We start from the raw sequence: 27,450 nt of genomic DNA on the forward strand, positions 1-27,450 counted from the left end.
TTCTCACTCTTAGGATTTAAGCTTATATGCTATAATCTGGAATAAGCATAAATCATTAGATGGGAATTATGTTCTCTCAAAAAAACTAAAAAATATCGCCTGACCAGGCGATGGTGCAGAGGATAGAGTGTCAGACTGGGATGCGGAGGACCTAGGTTCAAGACCCCGAAGTTGCCAGGTTCAGCACGGGCTCATCTGGTTTGAGCAAAAGCTCACCAGCTTGGACCGAGAGTTGCTGGCTCGAGCAAGGGGTTACTTGGTCTGCTGAAGGCCCACAGTCAAGGCACATATGAGAAAGCAATCAATGAACAACTAAAGTGTTGCAACGAAAAACTGATGATTGATGCTTCTCATCTCTCTCCGATCCTGTCTGTCTCTCTTTCTGTCTCTGTTAAAAAAAAAATTTTTTTTAAATATCCATATTTAAACCCATCCCAAACAACTTATATGAGTCAGTTAAGGTCTTTCAGAATCAGAAATCTGAAAGAGTTTTCTGTATTTGCTGACTCCATTTTAACTCCTATTAACTCCATAAATACAGAAGCTACCTTTTTTCCCTGTACTTAAAAAATGCAGTCTGCCATGCTAAAACTTTACATAAATTACGCTATCTCACGGTATATTACCATCGCTCCAAACAGCAATTACCCAAGTTACCACTAAATTCCAATTTATTAAAACCCAATGGAGATTATTTATTTGTTTGTTTGTTTATTCTAAGCGAGAGGCGGGGCAAAAGACAGACAGACTTCCGCATGTGCCCCGACTAGGATCAACCCAGCAACCCTCCTCTGTGGCCAACGCTCGAACCAATCTAGCCACTGGCTGGAGGAAAGGAAGATGTAGAGAAGGGAAGAGAGAGAAGTAGATGGTTGCTTCTCCTGTGTGCCCTGACTGGGGATGGAACCAAGGATGTCCACATGCCAGGCTGATACTCTATCCATTGAATCAACCAGCCCCAGCCCCAATAGAGATTTTTTTTTTTAATGTTATTTTCTTTTTGGCTTTTGGAACACAGAATCATCTGTTACAGTAATTCCTCCTTCAGTTTCTATCAAAACTATTCTCCTAATTTTCCTCCTATCTCTCTGGGCTCCTCTTCCATAACTATACCCATAGGTATGTATAGTTAGGCAGCTCTGCCTGTGATTATCCTTCTTTAAATGTCAATGCTCTCCAGTATTCTCCCCTGAGCACTCTTCTCTTTTCACCCATAGATTTTAATATTTTTTTAAACAAACACATACAATTTTTAAATTTTATTTTATTATTATTTATATATATATAGTGACAGAGAGTGAGTCAGAGAAAGGGATAGATAGGGACAGACAGGAACGGGGAGAGATGAGAAGCATCAATCATTAGTTTTTTGTTGTGACACCTTAGTTGTTCACTGATTGCTTTCTCATATGTGCCTTGACCATGGGCCTTCAGCAGACCGGGTAACCCCTTGCTCGAGCCAGCCACCAAGCTGGTGAGCTTTTGCTCAAGCCAGATGAGCCCGTGCTCAAGCTGGCGACCTCGGAGTCTCGAACCTGGGTCCTCTGCATCCCAATCCGATGCTCTATCCACTGCGCCACCGCCACCGCCTGGTCAGGCAGATTTTAAGTCAAATAATTCCATTCCGCCCTGGCCGGTTTGCTCAGTGGTAGAGCGTCGGCCTGGCGTGCAGAAGTCCCAGGCTCGATTCCCAGTCAGGGCACCCAGGTGAAGCGACCATCTGCTTCTCCACCCCTCTCCCCATCTCTCTCTTTCTCTCTTCCCCTCCCACAGCCATGGTTAGAATAGACTGAGCAAAGTTGGCCCATGGGCACTAAGGATGGCTCCATGGCCTCACCTCAGGTGCTAAAATAGCTCAGTTGCTGAGCAACGGAACAATGTCCCAGATGGGCAGCATCACCTGGTAGGAGGCTGGCCAGGTGGATTCTGGCCCACAGTGTATGCGGGAGCCTATCTCTGACTCCCCGGGGTCTCATTTAATAATAAATAAATAAATAAATAAATAAATAAAAAAGCCTAAGGACAGTGCTAAGTACACAGAAAATGGAATGCTATCTGCAAAGTCATTCACTTTCATACTTTTAACTATTATCACCTATGTATCCATGACTCCCATTGTCCATACATTTGATTTTCCTGTACCAATGCTAAGTCTCACAGGCACCCTGAGCTTTTCAATATTTTACTAATAATGTCCCTCCTCTTCCATCTGTTACTGCTCTTGTATTCAGCCAGAATTTTAGCAATCTTTTTTTGACTCCTTCTCCTCTCTACCTGTCACCCCCATTTGATAAATCTCTAAGTCTGGCAAATTTTGTCTCTAATAATATCAAATTTATCCCTCTTCTCCTTCTCTTCCTACTGTAGCTCTTTATTGGGTTCACCACCTCTGACCTGGACGACTACTTCAACAGCCTCCAAACTCATTATCTTGCCTCTAGATTTGGGCCCCTCAAACTTATTCTCTACATTGCTGCTAAATTCATCTTCTAATATGCAAACATTGTCCAGTTATTTCTCATCAAATTGTCAATGATTTCTTTTTTTGTTTCTTCTTTTTTTTAACAGAGACAGAGAGAGAGTCAGAGAGAGGGATAGTTAGGGACAGACAGGAATGGAGAGAGATGAGAAGCATCAATCATTAGTTTATTGTTACCACACCTTAGTTGTTCATTGATTACCTTCTCATATGTGCCTTGACCATGGGGCTACAGCAGCCCAAGTAACCCCTTGCTCGAGCCAGCAACCTTGTGGTCTCGAACCTGGGTCCTCTGCATCCCAGTCTACACTCTATCCACTGCGCCACAGCCTGGTCAGGCCATCAATGATTTTTAATGGCTTACTGGAAAATGCCCAAACACCTTAGACTCCACTTACGATCTGGATCTTACTTACCTTCTGTTCCAGTCTCAATTCTTCCCCTTTAAAATCAAAGTTCCATCTTTAATGAATTACAGTTCTCAGAAACCTCTCCTTCTCTCTGTTAAGAATTTTCCTTTTCTATGATAACCCATTCTGAATAAATATTCTAGTGTTTTCTGCTTATCCAGAGAAAAAAACCACAAAATTTTAAAATGAAATCATTTCAGATTCTGACTCTCCATCTCATATCTACTTTTCCCCCAAACAAATTACCCCCCAACTATTTTATTGCCACTTCTCCCCAATACAAACCCTCCACTCCAGCCGCAGGAGGAATGCAAGTTGGCTGAGGTAGTCTGGGAAGATGCCTACAGGCAATGGACTTAGAGAAGAGGAAGTCGCATCCTGAATGCTATCCAAACCATCTATACCGGTGTTTCCCAATGTGGGGCCCACGCCCCACGGGGGGCAATTCGATAGTTAAGGGGGGCAATTTGAAAATGGACTCGACAGGACTTTAACTCTTTCGCCCTGGGCCATTTAAATGCAATGCTAGATATCGGTGCCAAATCTAACAAAGAATGCAATTCTTAAATAATTGCGGTAAATAATTAAGTATAATTTCGTTTGACGAGACCAAAATATCAACTGGGTGATTGGCGTCCTCAAGTAAACTTCATCCTGGGTTCACCGCGGAGCGTGCCGTCTGCCGCGGGGAACCCCGGACATTTTAAAAACTCGCTAAACAACGCAGTTATTCTCACCTAATTGGCCCACTGCAACTTCTGTAGTGTTTCACATCATTCAGTTGGTGTTAATTTGAAATAGGTGTCAGTCAAAACTGTTGTAAAAGCTCGTTGATTTAATAAATATACATATATATATTGCATAGATATAATTGGTAAGTATTTGATTTTATTTTTATCAATATTAAACTCTTTATTAAGTAGTTCTTGCATCGGGGCTAGAAAGCACTAATATTTTATAAATATTATTGGGGCTATAATAGTGCATGCACGACAATTTTAATTTTAGAAGCATAACTTTCCAGAAAATTTTGTCAAGTGGAAAAAATATAGATACCTTTTGATTTGCAGTGGTAGTGCAGTAAATGTGTTATATACATTTAAATAAATACGAATTTTTAGTATACATTTACTCTATGTCACATTGAATATGTTTTAACACATATTTTAATATTAGTTTTTAATTGATCTTATTTTTATTTCTTATAGCCCATAGTAAAATGAGTGATGCAAGCAAGAAAAAAAACTCGTCAATATTCAGAGGAATATTTAAAATTTGAGTTCATACCCACTGTTCATGATGAGCGGATTCCTTTTTGTCTTTTATGCCAGCAATGCTTGACCAACAAATCAATGAAACAAGGTCGTCTTGAGGCGCATTTGAAGGCGAAACATAGTGCTCATATTAATTCAGATTTGAGTTACTTTAAAACTTTAAAGAAAAATTTTGAAAAAAGAACATTAAAGTCTCTATTTACTGCTCATACTTCAACTAATAATCGTGTTCTTGAGGCTAGTTATCAAATTTCTTTATTCATCGCTAAAACTGGAGAAAATCACACTATAGGAGAGAATTTAATAAAACTGTCAATATCAGCATTTCTTAAAACAGTTCTTGAAAAAGATGACAAAGATGTAAAAGCTATGCCACTCAGTAACAATTCTGTTAGCAAAAGAATAGACGAAATGAGTGAGGATATTGAAAAACAACTTATTGAAAAGCTGAAAACAAGAAAATTCTCCTTGCAAATGGATGAATCAACTTTGAGAGACAGTGAGGCAGTATTGATAACTTACGTTAAGATATATTGATAAAGGACATTTTGCTGAAGAAATGTTGTTCTGTAAAAGATTAGAAAGCACCACTACCTCCAAAGATATATATAATAAGCTAAAAAACTACTTAGATGTCAATGATATACCAATGAAAAATATAACATCTTGTGCTGCAGATGGTGCTCCCAATATGATGGGCAAGAAAGATGGCTGCTTAAAATTGATGAAAGATGCAAATCCAGAAATGATTCTTGTGCATTGTGTTATTCATAGGGAAAACTTGGTAGCTAAAAACATCTCGCCTGTTCTGAATGAAGTATTACATACAGTAATAAAGTGTGTTAATGCTATTAAAGCTAGTGCCAAATGTGAGCGTCTTTTCAAGCTATTTTGTGAAGAACAAAATGAAGACCATGTGAGACTTTTACTTCATACTGAAGTAAGATGGCTATCTAAAGGAAACTGTTTGAAAAGATTTATGGAACTGTTTGATACTCTTAGTGATTTTTTAAGCGACAAACCTGAAATGAAGTATCTGTTAACAATAGATGGTAAAGCATTTGTGAGTTATTTAGCTGATATCTTTGAAAAACTAAATATATTAAATAAGCAACTCCAAGGAACAAATAAAACTCTTGTCGATGCAAAAGCAAAGATATTTGGTTTCATTACCAATATTGAGTTATGTCAGAAACATATTAACAACAAAAACTTTAAACAGTTTCATTGGCTCCAAAAATGTGAAGTAACTGATACCGCTTTACTTGTTATTGTCAATCATTTGAATATTCTATCGGCTGATTTAAAAGAAAGATTTTCTGATTTAAAACAAATTGATTTCCCAACATGGATGATGCAGCCAATGTTAGTGGATTTGTCTGATACATCAAATATGAAGTATCAAGAAGAACTCGCAGAATTGCAAAATGATGAGTCAGTTAAAGCTTTATTTAATATCAAAGGAGCGATGGCATGGCTTTGTGAGGAAACAGAAATCAAACACCCAAATTCAACCAAATGTGCAAGAAAACTATTGCTACCGTTTCCATCTTCATTTTTAGCTGAATGTGGATTTAGTGCTGTAAATGATTTACTGGTAAAAAAAAGAAATCGGCTGGATATAACACAACGTGGAGACTTGAGACTAAAGCTAACCAAATTGGAACCTAATATAAAATCTCTGTGCAGCAAGCATCAAGCGCAAGGATCACACTAAATTAAAATAATAAATTAATATAGAAAAATCTGTATTAAAATATTTGGAATTTCAATTTCTGTTTTTCATTATATGTTTTGAAATTTTACTTACTGTGTTTTGTTAACAATTTTATAGTGATTTCTTCCTAGAACCTATCATTTATGTTTATTTTTTTTATTTTTTTAAATTTTATTTATTCATTTTTATTATTAGAGAGAGAGGAAAGAGATAGAGAGGACAGAGGAGGAGCAGGAAGCATCAACTCCCATATGTGCCTTGACCAGATAAGCCCGGGGTTTTGAACCGGGGACGGGACCTCAGGGTTCCAGGTCGACACTTTACCCACTGCGCCACCACAGGTCAGGCCATATATGTTTATTAAGTGAACAAATCAATTTTTTAATGTTAAAAATTATGTATGTTACATAGGGGGGACATAAAAATTTTAGAAAGGTTAAGGTGGGGAAAAAAGGTTGGGAAAAAAGGTTGGGAAACACTGGTCTATACCTTAGTTCTTGCTCACTTCAACTTTAGTCCCTCTTCCTTAGAGCTCCTGTTTGCTGAACAACACTTTGTTCTCATCTCCCCGCCCCATCATTTTCACTCCATTTGTCGCCCATTTCAATAGGTTAATTGCTTTTCTTTCCTCAAACCTCAGCTTACATCTCATGTCATCCCTGAAGCTTCCCTCAACTCCACAAGACTGCAGGTTCAGTGAACCCTGAACTTAGCTGTCAACACTTGTCACACTGTAGTGTACTTGTCCGCATCCTCCATTAGGGTATAAACTCCCTGAAGGCTGGGATTCTGTGTTTCCTGCCACATCCTCATTGATTAATTCATCTGATAGTTGCTCAATTAATTAATATTAAATATTTGATGAATTTAAATTTTCATAAGCAGAAAGGAAGGGGAAGGGTACTCCAGTGAGAACAAGTCATGAGCAAAGTGCTGAAGAGGTCCATACAATGAGTATCTTGTTTAAGAGAAAGGAAAAATTTTGGCTAGGATTTTTAATTTATTTAACAAAAACTTGCTCATCACTTTCTGTGTGCTAGGAACTGTTCCAAAGATGATACAAATATTAATTCATGCCCTTACAACACAACCCTTTAAGATTGGTGCTGCTGTATCTCCATTCCCAAGATGAATGAAGTGATAAGTAAAAAAGCTGGGATTTAAATACAGATAGTCTGGCTCCAGAGTCTACGTTCACAACCACTGTCTATTTCTCTTGTCTGAACAGGACAGTTTGAGTGGAAGAACAGTGTGAGAAAAGCCAAAAATGACATATTTTGGGGGGACTTAAATAATGAGCCACAAAGTTTTAGCCTTCATTCTGTGGCTAACAAGAAGCCATAAAAATGCTTTTATACAGACAGATGTTTCCATGGAGGGTGCAGAAGAGAATAAGGTTCTTGCTGTGCCAGAAACCCTGAAGAAAAAGTGAAGGAATTTCACAGAGCTAAAGATCAAGCACCTGAGAAAGAAGTCTGACCAGAAGATACTCTGAAAGGCCAGGAGGAAGCTCATCCATGAAAAAGCTAAGTACTCAGAAGAGTGCAGGCAGAAGTACAGAACTGAGATTTGAATGGCTAGGATAGTGAGAAAAGCTGGCAACTTCTATGTACCTGCGGAACCCAAATTGGCATTTGTCATCAGATCAGAGGTATCAGTGGTGTGGGCCCAAAGGTCTGTAAGGTGCTGCAGCTTCTGTGCTGCGCCAGATCTCCAACAGCACCTTCATGAAGCTAAACAAGGCTTTGATTAACAAACTGAGCATTGTGGAACCATGTATTGCGTGGGGGTACCCAAACCCAAAGTCAATAAATGAACTGATCTACAGGTGTGGTTATGGCAAAATCAACAAAAAACGAATTGCTCTGACAGATAACACATTGATTGCTTGATTTGTTGGTAAATATGGCATCATCTGAATGGAGGATCTAATTTATGAGATCCATACTGTTGGAAAACACTTCAAAGAGGTAAACAGCTTCCTGTGGCCCTTCAAATTATCTTCTCCACGTGGTGGAATGAAGAAAAAGACCACCTACTTTGTAGAAGGTGGAGATGCTGGCAAAAGGGAAGACCAGATAAACACATTTATCAGAAGGATGAACTAAGGTATTTACCATGGTTATTTTTGTAATCTGGTCAGTTAATAAACGGCAAAGTGACGTCTTTAAAATTGAAAAAATAAAATAAAATAAAAAGAGCTAATAACACTACAAAGAAGGAACCAGACAAATTCAGGAGGTAAGATATTCTGCAGGACAATGGGCCAGTCTCATCAACAAATCAATGACATAAAATATACTGAAGAGTTTAAGAGACTCCAGGGACATAACAATCTGATGTAATTAATTTGAAAATTGGATACAGGTTTGGACTAACCAGCTGTAAACCAGTAGTCCCCAACCTTTTTTGGGCCACAAACCGGTTTAATGTCAGAAAATATTATCACAGACCAGCCTTTAGGGTGGGACAGATAAAATGTATCATCACATGACTGAGACAAGCGTCAAGAGTGAGTCTTAGACGGATGTAACAGAGGGATTCTGGTCATTTTTTAAAAATAAAACATCGTTCAGACTTAAATATAAATAAAATGGAAATAATGTAACTTATTTATTCTTTCTCTGCGGACCGGTACCAAATGGCCCACAGACCGGTACCAGTCTGCGGCCCGGGGGTTGGGGACCACTGCTATAAACGACATTTTTGGATCAACTGAAGAAATATGAATGTGGTCTGGAATTAGATGAAATCACCAATTGAAAAAAGTGATCAGAGAATGATCTCACACTAGGAAAATAAGTCTGTAAAAGAGATCAGAAAGGATATGTAATTAAGTTTGGGTTTTTTTTTTTGTATTTTTCTGAAGCTGGAAACGGGGAGGCAGTCAGACAGACTCCCGCATGCGCCCCACCGGGATCCACCTGGCACCCCCACCAGGGGGCGACGCTCCGCCCATCCGGGGGCGCCCAGAGCCACTCTAGCGCCTGGGGCAGAGGCCAAGGAGCCATCCCCAGCGCCTGGGCCACCCTTTGCTCCAATGGAGCCTCAGCTGCGGGAGGGGAAGAGAGAAAGAGGAAGGAGAGGGGGAGGGGCAGAGAAGCAGGCGGGAGCCTCCCCTGTGTGCCCTGGCCAGGAATCGAACCCGGGACCTCCGCACGCCAGGCCGACGCTCCACCACCGAGCCAACCGACCAGAGCCTGTAATTAAGTTTTAATAGTACTGATTTCTATTTTTTTCCCATTTGCTTGCCTATATTCAAAGTTTCTACAACACACACTTGCTGCTTCCATTGTAATAAGTTATTAAGGAAATGTAATTGGATTGTTTTGAAGTAATTTATATTTCAGCCTGGAACTCTTTCTTCTTTGAACTACAACTCAAATATACAACTGCTAACTCAACATCTCTTCTTAGGTGTCTAATATACAGCTAAGACTCACAAGGTGAAACTCTGATCTCTTCCTCCAAACTGTCTCTTCCTAGAGTCTTCTTCTCCATCCAAGCAAATAAATGGCTTTATTTCTAGGGCCTTTTTCAACCAAAAAACCTTGAGTCACCCTTGACTCCTCTCTTTTATAGTCCAACTCACATTGTGAGTTTATATTCAAACTCACAATGTAAATCTCATTAATACTACCCTTGAAATATACAGACTTAGGAAGTTATAACTGCAGAAAAGGGGAAAGCTAGAATAAACCCTGTGGTGGAGTTTATAATTGAAAGTCTTGGTATGAACTCAGTTATATACAGAAAGCATAGTGATGAATGTGTGTGCACATGTATGTATTCATGTATGTACCTATGACTATAAATTTCTCAACTGAAAAGACCTAAAAGTAATAATATCCCAGTATCTAATATCTATGCCTTGGTTTCTAAAAGAAACCAGGACTTCATGGACATATGGTTGATTCCATGCCAGGAAAAAGAGTAAAGAACTTGGAACATGTACTATAAAGTAAAAAAGTGCTCAAAGAATAACAGGCACAACTTTCAAGGCGTTTCAGTGGCCAAACCTATGAAATGCACAAGTGTCAAAATAAATAATAAAGTATTAAAAAAACCCTGAGTAAAATAGCAATCTATATGTGGAGATGTTTACCCAAACCTATTTACTCTTGTTGATCAATGTCACCCTATTAAATTTAATTTTCTAAATAAATATAAATAAAATAGCAATCCATGAATACATACTGATATAAGTAAATAAATAAATAGGGGGAAGGGAAAGCCCTGCCTTATAATCAAATGACAACTAATAAATCTGTAAGGAATGACAGAATTAAAAAATCAACTTCTGCAGCGGTAGAGCGTCGGCCTAGCGTGCGGAGGACCCGGGTTCGATTCCCGGCCAGGGCACACAGGAGAAGCGCCCATTTGCTTCTCCACCCCTCCGCCGCGCTTTCCTCTCTGTCTCTCTCTTCCCCTCCCGCAGCCAAGGCTCCATTGGAGCAAAGATGGCCTGGGCGCTGGGGATGGCTCTGTGGCCTCTGCCTCAGGCGCTAGAGTGGCTCTGGTCGCAACATGGCGACGCCCCAGAGGGGCAGAACATCGCCCCCTGGTGGGCAGAGCGTCGCCCCTGGTGGGCAGAGCGTCGCCCCTGGTGGGCGTGCCGGGTGGATCCCAGTCGGGCGCATGCGGGAGTCTGTCTGACTGTCTCTCCCTGTTTCCAGCTTCAGAAAAATGGAAAAAAAAAAAAAAAATCAACTTCTGGCAACCATCATAGTAAACATGGACTCAATCAACAATCATCAATGTATACTGAAGCCAATGGCTGCAAGTTAATGCCACTATTTATTTATTTATTTATTTTTCCCCAGAAGTGAGAAGCAGGGTAGAGAGGCAGACATACAGACTCCCACATGCACCCGACCAGGATCCACCCAGCATGCCCACCAGAGGACAATGCTTGGCCCTTCTGGGGTGTTGCTCCACTGCAATCGGAACCATTCTAGCACCTAAGATGGAGGCCATGGAGCCATTCTCAGTGCCTGGGCCAACTTTGCTCTAATGGAGCCTTGGCTGCGGGAGGGTACGAGAGAAAGAGAGAGAGGGGGAAGGGCGGAGAAGCAGATGGGCGCTTCTCCTGTGTGCCCTGTCAGGGAATTGAACCCAGGACTTCCATATTTTTTTAAATAAGTATAATTTTGATTCATTTCATTTTATTTATTTATTTTAGTGAGGACAGAGGGAGAGAGAGAGAAGAAGGGGAGGAGCAGGAACTCCCATATGTGCCTTGACCAGGCAAGTTCAGGGTTTCAAACCAGCAACCTCAGCAATCTAGGTCAATGCTTTATCCACTGTGCCACCACAGGTCAGGTATGTTCTATATTCTTAAAAAGTGTGAATGTAAGTGGACACTGAAGTATTTAAGCCTTACGAAGGAAAGGATTTTTGTCATTTTGTTTACAGTTGAATTCTCAGCAACTAGGACCATGCCCAACACATGGCAGGCTTTTGTAATTATTTTTTGAATGAATAAATTAAAAGGAAAAAATAGGAGGAAAATACAAGGAAAAAAAAAGGAATGAAGAATAATTAGTAGTTTTCTATTTAATTCGGTTAATAATCCCATAAGGCAGCTGGTTTCTATGTAACTATACAGGAAAGAAAGGGACTAGACTTCACCTGAGGGGTAGTTAGGTATTCTAGGGGCTGTTGCAGAAGTTAACCTTGATAGAAAGTCAGTATTCTCACAACAGCAATTCCTCAACAAGAAACTAAGTATTTAACCCTTTTTTTAAATCATTATGAAGGAGGAAGAGACTGACTATAGGAAAAGAAGCACAACTGATTTAAGCTTAAGTATCTTTAAAATAAAACTTCACCTGCTTGCAGAAAGTTTAGATAATTTTTAACTTGAATTATCATTAATATTTATGTCTGCCCTGCCTGCCTGTCTCTTGCTTTAAAAACAATGTTTTAGCCCTGGCCGGTTGGCTCAGTGGTAGAGCGTCGGCCTGGCGTGCGGGGGACCCAAGTTCGATTCCCGGCCAGGGCACATAGGAGAAGCGCCCATTTGCTTCTCCACCCCCCCCCCTCCTTCCTCTCTGTCTCTCTCTTCCCCTCCCGCAGCCAAGGCTCCATTGGAGCAAGGATGGCCCGGGCGCTGGGGATGGCTCCTTGGCCTCTGCCCCAGGCGCTAGAGTGGCTCTGGTTGTGGCAGAGCATCGCCCCCTGGTGGGCAGAACGTTGCCCCTGGTGGGCGTGCCGGGTGGATCCCGGTCGGGCGCATGCGGGAGTCTGTCTGACTGTCTCTCCACCGTTTCCAGCTTCAGAAAAATTTAAAAAAAAAAAAAAGTTTTACAGGTTTGGAATCTTTTTTACATTGACATTGTCTACCTGTGAATTGCTTACGTTTCCTTTGAATTCCCAGACCCCTGCCTCTTCTCCTTTGTCCAAAATGGCATAGTAAAATAAAACTCAACTATCTAATCATCTTTGGGTCTCATATTCTTATGGCATCCCCACATGTACATCCGTAATAAATTCTGAACATTTTCTCCTGTTAAAAAAACACACAACTAAATAAATAAAATAAAATCACCCCTATCCAGCCTCAACTTCCCCCATGCTTCAAATTATCTGCTTCTCTCTCTGCTATCAATTACTTCCAAATATTTTTGGTCCCCTAGATGCAATGATCTAAGTCATGAAGGAGAAGGACTCTTTTACTCTCATTCCTTGTTAACGAAGTCCATCTTCAGTGAATTTACATTAGTCTTTTGTTGTGTGTGTGACAGACAGAGAGACAGAGAGAGAGAGAGACAGACAGAGACAGGGACAGACAGAGACAAATAGACAGGAAGGGAGAGAGATGAGAAGCATCAATTCTTCATTGCGGCTCCTTAGTTGTTCATTGATTGCTTTTTCTTTTTTTTTTCTTTTTTTTTTTTTTTTATTCATTTTTAGAGAGGAGAGAGAGAGGGAGAGACAGAGAGAGAGAGACAGGGGGAGGAGCTGGAAGCATCAACTCCCATATGTGCCTTGACCAGGCAAGCCCAGGGTTTCAAACCAGCGACCTCAGCATTTCCAGGTCGATGCTTTATCCACTGCGCCATCACAGGTCAGGCCTGATTGCTTTTTCATATGTGCCTTGATTAGGGGGCTACAACAGACCAAGTGACTCCTTGCCCAAGCCAGCAACCTTGGGTTCAAGCTGATGAGCTGTGCTCAAACCAGATGAGCCCATATTCAAGCTGGTGACCTCGGGGTTTCAAACCTGGGTCCTCTATGTCCCAGTATGATGCTCTATCCACTGTGCCACTGCCTGGTCAGGCTACATTACAGAGTCTTAAACAACCTTTACCACAGCTCTTTTGTAACATTTACTTTAGTTTACCCTTATTTCACCAATATAAAAATGTTGGTGAAAAGAGGGATATCAAATAAATAATATAATCTGTCCCCCTAAGGTGCTAAGGAGAGTCCCATCTCAGATCCACTGGCCAGAGTTCTCGTTCCTTTCAAAGGATGGGATAGCAGAAAGAAAATGGAAATCGGACCCACACCAACATGAATTCAAATTCTACCTCAACAACTAACTGGGTCATGACCTTGGGTAAAATTATGTCAGCAAGCCTTAATTTCCATATCTTTAAATAAATATAAATAATATATTCTGTTTGTAGTACCTCTGACAGAGCAAGTCAAATATTTCACTGATAGTTGTTTTCTTCCATCTTCTTTCCTTCTACATTAGTATATGACAGGTGAGTCTAAGAAGTGAATGCCATCTATTTAAACCAGTAATCTAAATTAAGATACATACGACAATAGTTTCTTCCTTTTTAACTTTGGCCTCTGAAAATGGAGAGGAAAAAAAGGTTTTATGATTCTTAGTTCTTCCAGTGTCAGAACTGCCTTGCTCTGTTCTCCTTCCTAACATCTAGAAGGTCTGTGAAACATCTAAGCTGCCAAAAAATCAGAGGCCCAATCACTTGAGAACTCTGGTCTTCAAAGAACTCTTAAACTTCAAGTCAACTGTTTCTTTTCACCTGACCTCAGAAAATGGTCTGCCTACAATAACATTAAGTACAGAGATTTACATTAGTGATTTAATTGCTTATACATAATAACTATACAGAATAATAACTATGCACATATCATTTAATCAGCAAAATGTTTTTAAAAGTTGATTATAACCAAAACTCCGGGGTGTTTTTTTGTTGTTGTTGTTTTTGTTTTTCCCCCTGAAGCTGGAAACGGGGAGGCAGACAGACTCCCGCATGCGCCCAACCGGGATCCACCCAGCATGCCCACCAGGGGGCGATGCTCTGCCCATCCGGGGCGTCGCTCTGTCGCAACCAGAGCCACTCTAGCGCCTGGGGCAGAGGCCAAGGAGCCATCCCCAGCGCCCGGGCCATCTATTGCTCCAATGGAGCCTAGGCTGCGGGAGGGGAAGAGAGAGACAGAGAAGGAGGAGAGGGGGAGGGATGGAAAAGCAGATGGGCGCTTCTCCTGTGTGCCCTGGCCGGGAATCGAACCCGGGACTTCTGCACGCCAGGCCGACGCTCTACCACCGAGCCAACCAGCCAGGGCCTTTTTGTTGTTTTTGTTTGTTTGTTTGTTTTGGTGGGCCATCATCTTTAATCCTAGCTTGCATCCGGCGGGCAAGTAAAAACACACACTGGGCTCCAAAACCCACTCACATTCAGTGCTCACAAAGCTACTGACTTATCCAAGTTTCCTAGAATCAAAGGTCTCTAGCTCACCAGACTTATTCACCTGTTCCCCATTTTCTTCCTTCTCCCTGCACAAACTCTGCACAAACTGGCCTCTCATTCAACACTCCGCCATCTTGGCTGCTTCTCCTGGCCTCCTCCACGTGGCCTTACTCTGCTCTCTAACCGGCTCTCTGCTCTAATGCTAATTTCAGGAACCGAGAGAGCAAGCTCCAAATCTGCCCCCATTTTATAGTGTAGAAATCAAAACCTTTAATCCAATATACAAAATAGGGAAGTTTCTAATACAAAATCACTTATCAGAGACATGATGTGATTGTACCACCCCACATCAAAAAGGGTGGGAAAGGTTTAATCCCAAAACCAAGCCCCAGGCTACAAGGATTCTGCCTGCCCACAGCCCGCCCCCAACACACATTAATATTACCTGGGAGACAGCCTCCACTCCACCTGGGCAGCGCCATCTTTAACAAAGTGAGCATAATATATTTTATCTGCCCAACAATCCACCCCTATGCTCACTTTACTACCCACAATCTACACCACCGGCATCCCTGTGCAAGAAAATTAGGCACATTACACAAATTACAACAGCACAAATCATACAGTTTCAACAATCACAAAGGTACACTTCATCAGTATCTGAGCACTTTGCCAAAAGCGCAAAATGTCCTCAGCCTATGGGAAAAGCTTCCCGGGGCAGGGGAGTGCTTCCAGCGAAGCCACCTCCCACCCCCATCAGGGTATTTCACATTGTCCAAAATCTGTAAGTCCATCCAACAAAGGAGCCAATGCCCACTCCGGTGGTTAGTCCAGGAAATCAGTCCACGCACATGGGGCATCAGCCACCCCCTTCATCCCTGCCAACCTGGCAGGTCTTACACTGTCCCAAAGAGTAGCACGTGGCAATGGCAGACAGCATTTCCATCTCTGCTCTGGCAGGCATGATGGCGTTCAGCCCTATGTCCCAAAATCGCAGACCTACCAGGGCTGTAGTAGGTGCTGCTTCCAGCTGGGCTTTCACCTTCTAGAGACTGCGGATAACAACTCCAGCCCGATTCTCCTCATCCTCCAAAGAGAAACTGAAAACACCAGCTCCGGCTGCCGGGCTCGAGCCCCGGGCTGCTGTCGCCTTCTGCTCCGCAGACCTTGCAGCTCCGGACCCGGCCTCAGCCTCAGCCTCAGCCTCAGCCCTGGCCTCCTGCCGCTGCTGGCTCTCCACAACATCCAGGGCAATCTGCAACTCATGAACCTGTGATTCCTTCTCCAGTAGCTGCTCCATTACCAGGTGAATCTCGCAAACCTGGTCAACCTCCTCCTCCAGCACTTCCTCCAGCTCCAGGGTCAGCACCTGTTTCTGCCACTTTTGTTTGCTCCAGCTCCTTCCACTGCTCGGTTTGCAGGTCCCAGGCAGCCTCTTCCACAGAGCTCTCAGTTTCCTCATGCATGGCTGTAAAAGTCACCAGCTTATGATCCCCAAAAGGACAGCCATGGGGAAACATAACAGCAGCCAGTCCTCTACTCCACCGCTCAAAGGTGGTGGTGGCTCCTTGCCAATCTGTATCGAATCCTGCCACAGACTACGCCAAATGTAAAGCCAGTAGCCAGGGCCACCATCACAGTTGCCTGGCCCATGCAGGTTTGCAATGGATTCGGACAGTCGGTAAAGAAATAACGGAGCCAAAAACTGGTGGGCCATCATCTTTAATCCTAGCTTGCACCCGGCGGGCAAGTAAAAACACACACTGGGCTCCAAAACCCTCTCACATTCAGTGCTCACAAAGCTACTGACTTATTCGAGTTTCCTAGCATCAAAGGTCTCTAGCTCACCAGACTTATTCACATCTGTTCCCCATCTCCTTCCTTCTCCCTGCACAAACTCTGCACAAACTCTATAACCAAAACTCTGTTCATGCATAATACAAAGCCAAGCTATTTCACTAATGGATTTGAAAAAAATTGCTCATACTATTCCTTCCATTTAAAATTACCTTCCTCTTCTCATTTATTGAAACTCTTATCTCATAATCCAAGTCTTTTCCTTGGCTAGATTGAAAACTCTTTAAAAACAAATTTAGTCCTTGCCAGATAAGAGTAGTATCCTAAAGTGCAGAGGTTGCCAGTTCGATCCCCAGTCAGGGAACATACGAGAACAGATCCATGTTCCTCTCTGTCCCTGTTCTCTCTCTCTCTTCCCTTCTTGCAGCCAGTGGCTCGACTGGTTCGAGTGTTGGCCCCAGGCACTAAGAATAGCTCAGTTGGTCCAAACAGCCTGAGGTGCTGAGGACAGTTCGGCTGGCCCAAGCCATCAGCCCCAAAGGGGATCCTGCTCTGAGCACATGTGGGAGTCTGTCTCACCATCTCCCTTCTCTCACTTAAAAAACAATTGTTTTATTAAAAAATAAGATTTAAATGTTTCATTTCTTGTCTATGTTTCATGATGCTGACTATGAATCAACTTTCTGATATTTTGTTGACTGTCTGCCAACCTTGGTCTACCTTGAAGCCAAAAATGGCTGATTATTCCTTTTATCTTCAATAAGTATTAGCAGAAGACAACTATTTTTTACATCCATAAAAGGAAATACTAGAGTGGCTGGTTCAAACAAATTAATTCCCAAAACATTTCCATTGAACATTTAGAATTTATCATACTGCCTGACCAGGCAGTGGCGCAGTGGATAGAGCGTCGGACTGGGATGCGGAGGACCCAGGTTCGAGACCCCGAGGTCGCCAGCTTGAGCGCAGGCTCATCTGGTTTAAGCAAAGCTCACCAGCTTGAACCCAAAGGGTTACTCGGCCTGCTGTAGCCCACTGTCAAGGCACATATGAGAAAGCAATCAATGAACAACTAAGGTGTCGCAACGAAAAACTAATGATAGATGCTTCTCATCTCTCTCTGTTTGTCCCTCTCTCTGACTCTCTCTGTCTCTGGGAAAAAAAAAAAAGGTAAGAATATATCATACTGATTCTTTTTTTCCTTTATTTTAGTAAGAGGAGGGGAGGCAGACAGACTCCCACACGTGCCATGACCAGGATTCACCCAGCGAGCCCACCAGGGGCCATGCTCTGCCCATCTGTGGCTATTGCTCAGATGCTCAGCAATGGAGCCATGTTTTTTAGTGCCTGAGGCAGAGGCCACGGAGCCATCCTCAGTGCCCAAGGCCAATTCAATAGAAACCAATCTAGCCATGGCTGCAGAAGGAGAAGAGAGAGAGGAGAGAGAGAGAGAGAGAGAGAGAGAGAGAGAGAAGGAGGAGGGGTAGAGAAGCAGATGGGTGCTTCTTCTGTGTGCCCTGACTGGGAATCAAACCTGGGACATCTACATGCCACGCTGACGCTCTACCACTGAGCCAACCGGCCAAGGTCTGATTCTTTTAACAAATTTACCTTGGTAATTATATGGTTAAACTTTTATCTCTCCACACCTTTTACTTCTCTAATGCCTGACTTGTGGTGGCGCAGTGAATAAAGCATCAACCGGGAAAGCTGAGGTCACCGGTTCAAAACCCTAGGCTTGCCTGGTCAAAAAACATATGGGAGTTGATGCTTCCTGCTCCTCTCCTCCTTCTCTCTTTCTCCTCTCTCTCTAAAAATGAATAAATAAATCTAAAACAAAATTATAATCTAATGGGTAAGAGAGATGCTACAAAGAGTAAGAAAGGATAACTTGTAAGAAAACAATTATTAACCAGGGTACCATTTGACATTGCAACATAATTGCCATCACCAACAATGCATATCTGAAACCAGGAGTTGTAAATTTATACATTTACAAAAAAAAAACTTAGAAGAATTAATTTTCATAAAACTTATATAATGTCAGCCGATCAGCTGTCACAGTTGGATACTGTGCCCTGACTTTTTTCTCAATCTAAGTAAAGAAAAATTTCCAATGCCTGACCAGGCAGTGGTGCAGTGGGTAGAGTGTTGGCCTGGGACACACAGAATCCAGGTTAAAAACCCTGAGGTCACCAGCTTGAGTGTGGGATCATAGCATGACCCCATGATTGCTGGCTTCAGCAAGGGGTCTCTGGCTCAGATGGAGCACCCTGATCAAGCGACATATGAGAAAGCAATCAGTAAACAATTAATGTGCTGCAACAAAGAATTGATGCTTCTACCTTTCCCTCTTCCTGCCTGTCTGCCAGGCTACTAGTATAGGATGGCCTGGTGCAGTAGTTCCCAAATTCTGGCCTTGTCCTGTGATGAAATTTCTACTGGTTTGCAGAGAATGAAAAAAATTAAGGACACAGTAGCTTATGTCCTTATTTTTTCTAAAATAGAACATATCTACATTAAGGAATTATTCTTTATTATTGTCTTATTATCTTCCTGCTTTTCTAATAATTAAAGTGTGTGTGTGTGTGTGTGTGTGTGTGTGTGTGTCAGAGACAGAGGGAAGGGCAGAGAGAAACAGAGAGAGACAGGAAGAGAGAGAGAGATGAGAAGCATCAATTCTTAATTGTGGCTCCTTAGTTGTTCATTGATTGCTTTCTCATATGTGCCTTGACCAGGGGGCTACAGTAGAGCGAGTGACCCCTTGCTCAAGCCAGTAACCTTGGACTCAAGCTGGTGAGTCTTCTCAAACCAGATGAGCCCGCGCTCAAGCCGGCAACCTCGGGGTTTTGAACCTGGGTCCTGCACATCCCAGTCCGACACTCTAACCATTGAGTCACTGCTTGGTTAGGCTAATAATGAAAATATCTTTATGAAATTACAGCGATGGCCCAGGGCAGCTGGCTCAGTGGTAGAGCGCCAGCCCAGTGTGTGGATGTCCCACGTTCGATTCCTGGTTAGGGCACATAGGAGAAGCATGGATCTGCTTCCCCACCACTCCCCCTCTCACTTCTCTCTCTCTCTTCCTCTCCTGAAGCCATGGCTTGAGAGTGAATTAGCCGTGGGCACTGAGGATGACTCCATGGTCTCCACCTCAGACACTAAGAACCCAGTTGCTGAGCAATGGAGCAACACCCCAGATGGGCAGAGCACTGCCCCTTCGTGGGCTTGCCAGGTGGATCCCTGTCGGGGCACATGTGGGAGTCTGTCTCTGCCTCCCCTCTTCTCATTGAATTAAAAAAACAAAAGAAAAAAAGGATAGTTACAAGTTTAATATTGTTTTTCATTTTCTTTTTATTTATTTATTTATTTATTTATTCATTCATTCATTCATTCTTAGAAAGGAGAGAGAGACAGATAGGGAGAGAGAGGAGAGAGAGACAGAGAGAGAGAAGGGGGGAGGAGCTGGAAGCATCAACTCCCATATGTGCCTTGACCAGGCAATCCCAGGGTTTCGAACCGGCGACCTCAGCATTTCCAGGTCGACGCTTTATCCACTGCGCCACCACAAGTCAGGCTTTCTTTTTTTTTTTTGTATTTTTCTGAAGTGAGAAGCAGGGAGGCAGAGGGGGAGGCAGAGAGGCAGACTTCCGCATGCAACGTCCCAGCACAGAAGCCCCCCCCCCCCCGACAAAAGGGCCTCTTTAAGCCCATTGCGCAGAGAAGTCTGGTATCTAGAAGAGAGGCAAGACCTAGCATTGGCCAGAAGTAGCTCTGAGACAACATCTCAGTCAAGTTAGAGAGCAGAAGGCAGACAGCAGGCAGTGACAAGCAGTGAGAACCAGTCGGGTTCAGAACGGGTCACCCCAAGATGTCCCTCTGTTGCATGCAGATTGTTTTGAGCTAAAGGCAACACTAGCCACAAGCTCAAGAAACTTTTAACTCCTCTCTTAACTATCTAAAGAACTTTATTTATTTATTTTGTAACATGTGTATATATTAAATTTGGTTATTTTCTCTTACCAGAAAAAAATTTTAAAGAATAGAACAAACACATTGAGTAAAAAGAATGTAATTATATATATAAGCATCTCGTATATAATACAATGCAACATTATTCAGTCTTAAAAAAAGAAATTCTAACACATACCATAATATAGATGAACCTTGAAGAGACATATGGTAAGTGAAATAAACCAGGCACAGAAGGACAATATTGTATGATTCAACTTATATTCAATACCTACAGTAGTCAAATTAATAAAGACAAAAAGAATAGTGGTTGCTATGAACTGGGGAATGGGAGGAATGGGCAGTTATTGTTTAACAGTACCGACTTTCTGTTTAGGAAAATGAAGAGTACTGGAGACAGATAGTGGTGATGGTTGCACAACTATGTTCATGTACACAAGAAATTGTTAATAATGAGACTGGGAATAAAGAGAAAAAAGATGGAGAGCAATTCACTTATACTTTTCTTCATTTGTAGCTTATGTATTGCTTGTTATTTTATTTATCAAATACATCAATAATACAGTAATTTAAAAAACAAACCAGTTAATGGCTCTCTAATATACTGAAATGACTCATTTAAAAACAATACTCCCGCCTGACCAGGTGGTGGCGCAGTGGATAGAGCATCGGACTGGGATGCGGAAGGACCCAGGTTTGAGACCCTGAGGTCACCAGCTTGAGCATGGGCTCATCTGGTTTGAGCAAAGCTCACCAGCTTGGACCCAAGGTCACTGGCTCGAGCGGGGGGGGGGGGGGGGGGGGGGGTTACTCAGTCTGCTGAAGGCCCGCGGTCATGGCACATATGAGAAAGCAATCAATGAACAACTAGGGTGTCGCAACGAAAAACTGATGATTGATGCTTCTCATCTCTCTCCGTTCCTGTCTGACTGTCCCTATCTATCTCTCTATCTGACTCTCTCTCTGTCCCTGTAAAAAATAAATAGATAAATGAATAAAAATAAAAATAAAAACAATACTCCCTTAACTACATAATCCATCACAACTACCTTCTTATTTCTCAACTTCCCTTCTGGTTCACAGGGGTCTCAAACTCGAGGCCCACCGAACAATTTTGTGCAGCCCGCAGACTAATTCACCGGCTTACTTAATTTTATCCAAAATATTTTGAACTTCATGGATTAGTCTGCGGGCCGCACAAAATTGTTCGGCGGGCCGCATGCGGCCCGCGAGTTTGAGACCCCTGAAATGATCAGATATCTTCCCACTTCCTCATCTATCATTCATGATTTTTATTTATTAATTTATTAATTAATTTATTCATTTTTAAGTGAGAGGAGAGGAGACAGTGAGACCGACTGCCTCATGCGCCTTGACAGGGATCCACTCAGCAACCTCCATCTGGGGCCAATGCTTGAATCAACCGAGCTATCCTCAGCACCTGGGGCTGACACTTGAACCGATCAAGCCACTGGCTGCAAAAGGGGAGGAGAGAGAGAAGTGGGAGAGGGAGGGGAAAAGAAGCAGATGGTCACTTCTCATGTGTGCCCTGACTGGAGATAGAATGCAGGATGTCTACACGTTGGGCTGACACTCTATCCGCTGAGCCAACTGGCCAGAGCCAATTTATTTTATTTTAAAGAGTTTTGTTCATTTAATATTGAACATACAACTTACAGTTGACATTCTTCTATAAAGTTTTCCCCTTTCGTTCCTCTCTGTTCTCTTTCTCTCTTTTCTTTCAATGAATATTATGAACTCAGCGATATTTTTCCTTGAGTCATTACTGTTCTTTTTTTTTTTTTTTTTAAGTGAAAGAGAGAGAGAGAGACAGGCAAGAAGAGAGATAAGAAGCATTAACTCATAATTACATCATTTTAGTTGTTCATTGATTGCTTCTCATATGTGCCTTGATGCTGGGAGGGGGGACCTCCAGCAGAACCAGTGACCCCTAGCTCAAGCCAGCAACCTTGGGCTCAAGCCAGTGACCATGGGATCAATCACATCTATGATCTCATGCTCAAGTCAGCAGCCCCGCACTCAAGCTGGTGAGTTTGCGCTCAAGCCAGATGAGTCTGCGCTCAAGCCAGCAACCTTTGAGTTTCAAATCTGGGTCCTCAGCATCCCAGGTCAATGCTCTATCCACTGCACCACTACTGGTCAAGGCATTACTGTTATTATTCTTTATGTGTTGTGTAAACTGTCCCACATTTAGTCAGTAAAATCTCTTTTCAGTTAGTTTTTATATCCTTTTGATATGATCTCATTCATCTTTGATGTTTGAGCTTCTTGCTCTCTGGCCCAAGATGTCTGTTCCATGGGCCTGATGTTTTCTTCACAGGATAATTTTATAAGCTACTGATTCAATCTGGTTAGTACTTACAGAACTATTCAAATTTTCTAATTCATCTTGGATCACTATTAGTTTTTTAAAGGAATGTGTCCAGCACTGGCTGGATAGCTCAGCTGGTTCGAGTATCATCCTGAAGCACAGAGGCTGCCGGTTTGATACCTGGTCAGGGCACATACAGACAGACTGACATTCCTGTCCCATCACTCTCTTCCTCTCTCTAAAAAAAAACAACAAAAAATAAACAGGGACAGACAGCAGACAGGAAAGGAGAGAGATGAGAAGCATCAACTCATTGTTATAGCACTTTTTAGTTCTGCTGACTGCTTCTCATACATGCCTTGACCAGGGAGCCTCCAACCAAGCCAGTGACCTTGGGCTTCAAGCCAGTGCTGATCCCAAGCCCAAGCTTAAGCTAGTGACCCCAGTCTCAAGCTGGTGAACCTGCACTCAAGCCAGATGAGCCTGTGCTCAAGCCAGTGACCTCAGGGTCCCAGGTCGACACTCTATCCACTGCACCACCACCAGTCAGGTTTTTTTCTATTTTTTTTTATAAGAGATGCTTATTAGCTCATAGTTTTCAGCTCTTAAATTTTCCTTAACTATAAATTTCCTTTACTGTATCCCAGCCCAGATTTTTTCCCTTAACTCAAGACCCACATATCTACCTGTATATCTCGACATCTCCAATTAGGTACCAATTCATCTCAAACTCAATATATTAAAATCTAAACGTATTTCTTTTTTAGCGAGAAAGAGAGAGAGAGAGAGAGAGAGAGAGGAAGAAACAAAGAGAGAGATGACAAGCATCGATTCATAGTTGCAGCACCTCAGTTGTTCAATGATTGCTTTCTCATACGTGACTTGACCGGGGACACCAGCCAAGCCAGTAACCCTCTTACTCAAGCCAGTGACCTTGGGCTCAAGCTGGCAACCTTAGGGTTTCAAATCTGGGTCCTGGCCCTGGCCGGTTGGCTCAGCAGTAGAGCGTCGGCTTGGCGTGCGGGGGACCCGGGTTCGATTCCCGGCCAGGGCACATAGGAGAGGCACCCATTTGCTTCTCCACCCCCCCTTCCTCTCTGTCTCTCTCTTCCCCTCCCGCAGCCAAGGCTCCATTGGAGCAAGGATGGCCCGGGCGCTGGGGATGGCTCCTTGGCCTCTGCCCCAGGCGCTAGAGTGGCTCTGGTCGCAATAAGGCGACGCCCCGGAGGGGCAGAGCATTGCCCCCTGGTGGGCAGAGCGTCCGCCCCTGGTGGGCGTGCTGGGTGGATCCCAGTCGGGCGCATGCGGGAGTCTGTCTAACTGTCTCTCCCCGTTTCCAGCTTCAGAAAAATACAAAAAAAAATCTGGGTCCTCAGCGTCCCAGATCGATGCTCTATCCACTGAGCCACTGCCTGGTCAGGCTAAAATCTAAACTCTTGATTCCCCCTACCCCAAATCTTGCCCACTCAAAGCCTTCATCACTTAGTTAAAAGAGAAAGAGAAAGAGACAGAGAGGGACAAATAGGAACAGACAGACAGAAAGAGAGAGAGATCAGAAGCATCAATTCTTTGTTGTGGCTCCTGAGTTGTTCATTGACTGCTTTTTCTATGTGCCTTAACCGGCGGGGCTACAGCAGTGCCAGTGATCCCTTGCTCAAGCCAGTGATGTTAGGCTCAAGCCAGCAACTTTTGGGTCAAGCCAGTGACCATGGGGTCATCTCTACAATCCCACGCTCAAGGTGAATGAGCCCGCGCTCAAGTCGGCGACCTCAGTGCTTTGAACCTAGGTCCTCTGCATCCCAGTTGGATGCTCCATCCACGGCACCACCACGTGGTTAGGCTACAACTCCATCTTCTATCATTCAGGACACAAACCTTGGAATTATCTTTAGACCCACAATCAAGATTACTCTAACCAGGCCCTGGCCAGTTTGCTCAGTGGATAGAGTGTCACCCTGAATGCAGACATCCTGGGTTTGATCCACGGTCAGCGCACACATGAGAAGCGACCATCTGATTCTCTTCCCTTCCCTCTCTCTCTTCTACTCTTGCAGTGGCTCAACTGATTTGAGCATCAGCCCCAGGCACTGAGGATAGCTCGGTTGATTTGAGCATCAGTTACTCTTCCCAGCAAAACTATCATTTAGAATCAAAAGACATATAAAGAGCTTCCCAGACAAGAAAAAGCTGAAGGAGTTTATCACCACCCAACCAGTATTATATGAAACGTTAAAGGGTCTTCTTTAAGGAGAAGGAGGAAAAAAAAAGATAAAAAATATTAACAATAGGCCCTGGCCAGGTTGCACAATAGATGGCACATTGTCCCAGTGCGCCTAGGTCATGGGTTTGATCCCCACTTGAGGCACAGAAGAGAAACAACCAATGAGTGCACAACTAAATAGAACTAAGTGAAACAACAAGTTGATGCTTCTCTCTCTATCTTCCCCTCCCACAGCCAAGGCTCCATTGGAGCAAAGTTGGCCCAGGTGCTGAGGATGGCTCCATGGCCTCTGCCTCAGGTGCTAGAATGGCTCTGGTTGCAACAAAGCAACGCCCGAGATGGGCAGATCATCGCCCTCTGGTGGGCATGCCAGGTGGATCCCAGTCGGGCACATGCAGGAGTCTGTCTGACTGCCTCCCCATTTCCAACTTCAGAAAAATACAAAAAAAAAGAACAAGATAAACCAGAGCATTTAAATCTCCACTCAAACCCTCCAAAGCAGTGGTCCCCAACCTTTTTTGGACCATGGACTGGTTTAATGTCAGAAAATATTTTCACAGACCAGCCTTTAGGGTGGGATGGATAAATGTATCACGTGACCGAGACAAGCATCAAGAGAGTCTTAGATGGATATAAGAGAGGGAATCTGGTCATTTTTTATTTATTTATTTATTTTTTGTATTTTTCTGAAGTTGGAAACGGGGGAGGCAGTCAGACAGACTCCCGCATGCACCCAACCGGGATCCACCCGGCATGCCCACCAGGGGGTGATGCTCTGCCCATCTGGGGCGTTGCTCTGTTGCAACCAGAGCCATTCTAGCGCCTGAAGCAGAGGCCATGAAGCTATCCTCAGTGCCCGGGCCAACTTTACTCCAATGGAGCCTCAGCTGCGGGAGGGGAAGAGAGACACAGAGAGGAAGGAGAGGGGGAGGAGTGGAGAAGCAGATGGGTGCTTCTCCTGTGTGCCCTGGCCAGGAATTGAACCCGGGACTCCTGCACGCCAGGCCAATACTCTACCACTGAACCAACCAGCCAGGGACTTCATTTTTTAAAAATAAAATATCGTGGCCCTGGCCGGTTGGCTCAGCGGTAGAGCGTTGGCCTAGCGTGCAGAGGACCCGGGTTCGATTCCTGGCCAGGGCACACAGGAGAAGCGCCCATTTGCTTCTCCATCCCTCCACCGCACCTTCCTCTCTGTCTCTCTCTTCCCCTCCCGCAGCCAAGGATCCATTGGAGCAAAAATGGCCCGGGTGCTGGGAATGGCTCTGTGGCCTCTGCCTCAGGCGCTAGAGTGGCTCTGGTCGCAACATGGCAACACCCAGGATGGGCACAGCATCGCCCCCTGGTGGGCAGAGCGTCGCCCCATGGTGGGCGTGCCGGGTGGATCCCGATCGGGCGCCTGCGGGAGTCTGTCTGACTGTCTCTCCCTGTTTCCAGCTTCAGAAAAATGCAAAAGAAAATGCAAAAAAAAATAAAAATAAAAAAATATCGTGCCTGACCAGGTGGTGGCGCAGTGGATAGACCGTCAGACTGGGATGCAGAGGACCCAAGTTCGAGACCCCAAGGTCGCCAGCTTGAGCGCCGGCTCATCTGGTTTGAGCAAAAAGCCTACCAGCTTGAACCCAGGGTCGCTGGCTCCAGCAGAGGGTTACTCAGTCTGCTGAAGGCCCACGGTCAAGGCACATATGAGAAAGCAATCAATAAACAACTAAGGTGTTGCAACGTGCAATGAAAAACTAATGATTGATGCTTCTCATCTCTCTCTGTTCCTGTCTGTCTGTCCCTGTCTATCCCTCTCTCTGACTCTCTCTCTGTCTCTGTAAAAATATAATAATAATAAAATAAAATATTGTTCAGACTTAAATATAAATAAAACGGAAATAATGTAAGTTATTTATTCTTCCTCTGCGGACCGGTACCAAATGGCCCATGGACCGGTACTGGTCCACGGCCCAGGGGTTGGGGACCACTGCTCCAAAGGTTACTCCTTTCACTCCAAGTAAAAGCCTGTCCTACCTGATTAGTCATTTCCCTTATCTCTCCGACCTCATCTACTTTCACCCTCACCTACTCCATTCCAGCCACAGTGTTCTGGAACACTGTTCCTTGAACATACCACAAATACTCATACTTTAGGATTTTAATTCTAACTGTGCCCTTTATCTAGTATCTATAATCCTCTTCTTCCAGATACCCATGCAGCTAATTCAGAATCTTCAGGTCTTTACTCAATTATCACCCTCTCAATGTAACCAATCTTAAGAGCTTCCTTTAATACTACAAACTGTCCCTTCATTGTCATTTTAATTCTAATGTCCTTCATCCTCCTCTATTTTTAAAATTTTCACCATAAGACTTTATCATTTTCTATCATGCTAATTTACACTTTCATTATGTTATTGTCTGCCCCTTTTCCTATCAATGTCAACTCCATAGGTCAGAAATCTTAATGCATCCACTGATGGATCCCAAATAGCACACACATAGTATGCACTCAATAAGATGAGGCATTAGCCTGACCTGTGATGGCACAGTGGATAAAGCATCAACCTGGAATGCTGAGATTGCTGGTTCAAAAC

The 27,450-nt window shown here is 43.4% G+C and overlaps 1 protein-coding gene and 1 pseudogene across 8 annotated transcripts in view; one reads left to right on the top strand and one right to left on the bottom strand.

Moving 5' to 3' along the window:
• Window positions 1-27,450, bottom strand: part of RPRD2 (regulation of nuclear pre-mRNA domain containing 2) — a 133,309-nt gene that overhangs the window by 79,456 nt on the left and 26,403 nt on the right. The window lies entirely within an intron of this gene.
• On the top strand, window positions 7,253-7,988 carry LOC136328901 (large ribosomal subunit protein uL30 pseudogene; annotated as a pseudogene).

The sequence above is a fragment of the Saccopteryx bilineata genome, chromosome 3 (assembly GCF_036850765.1).
Source record: "Saccopteryx bilineata isolate mSacBil1 chromosome 3, mSacBil1_pri_phased_curated, whole genome shotgun sequence".
NCBI classification, from domain to species: Eukaryota; Metazoa; Chordata; class Mammalia; order Chiroptera; family Emballonuridae; genus Saccopteryx; species Saccopteryx bilineata.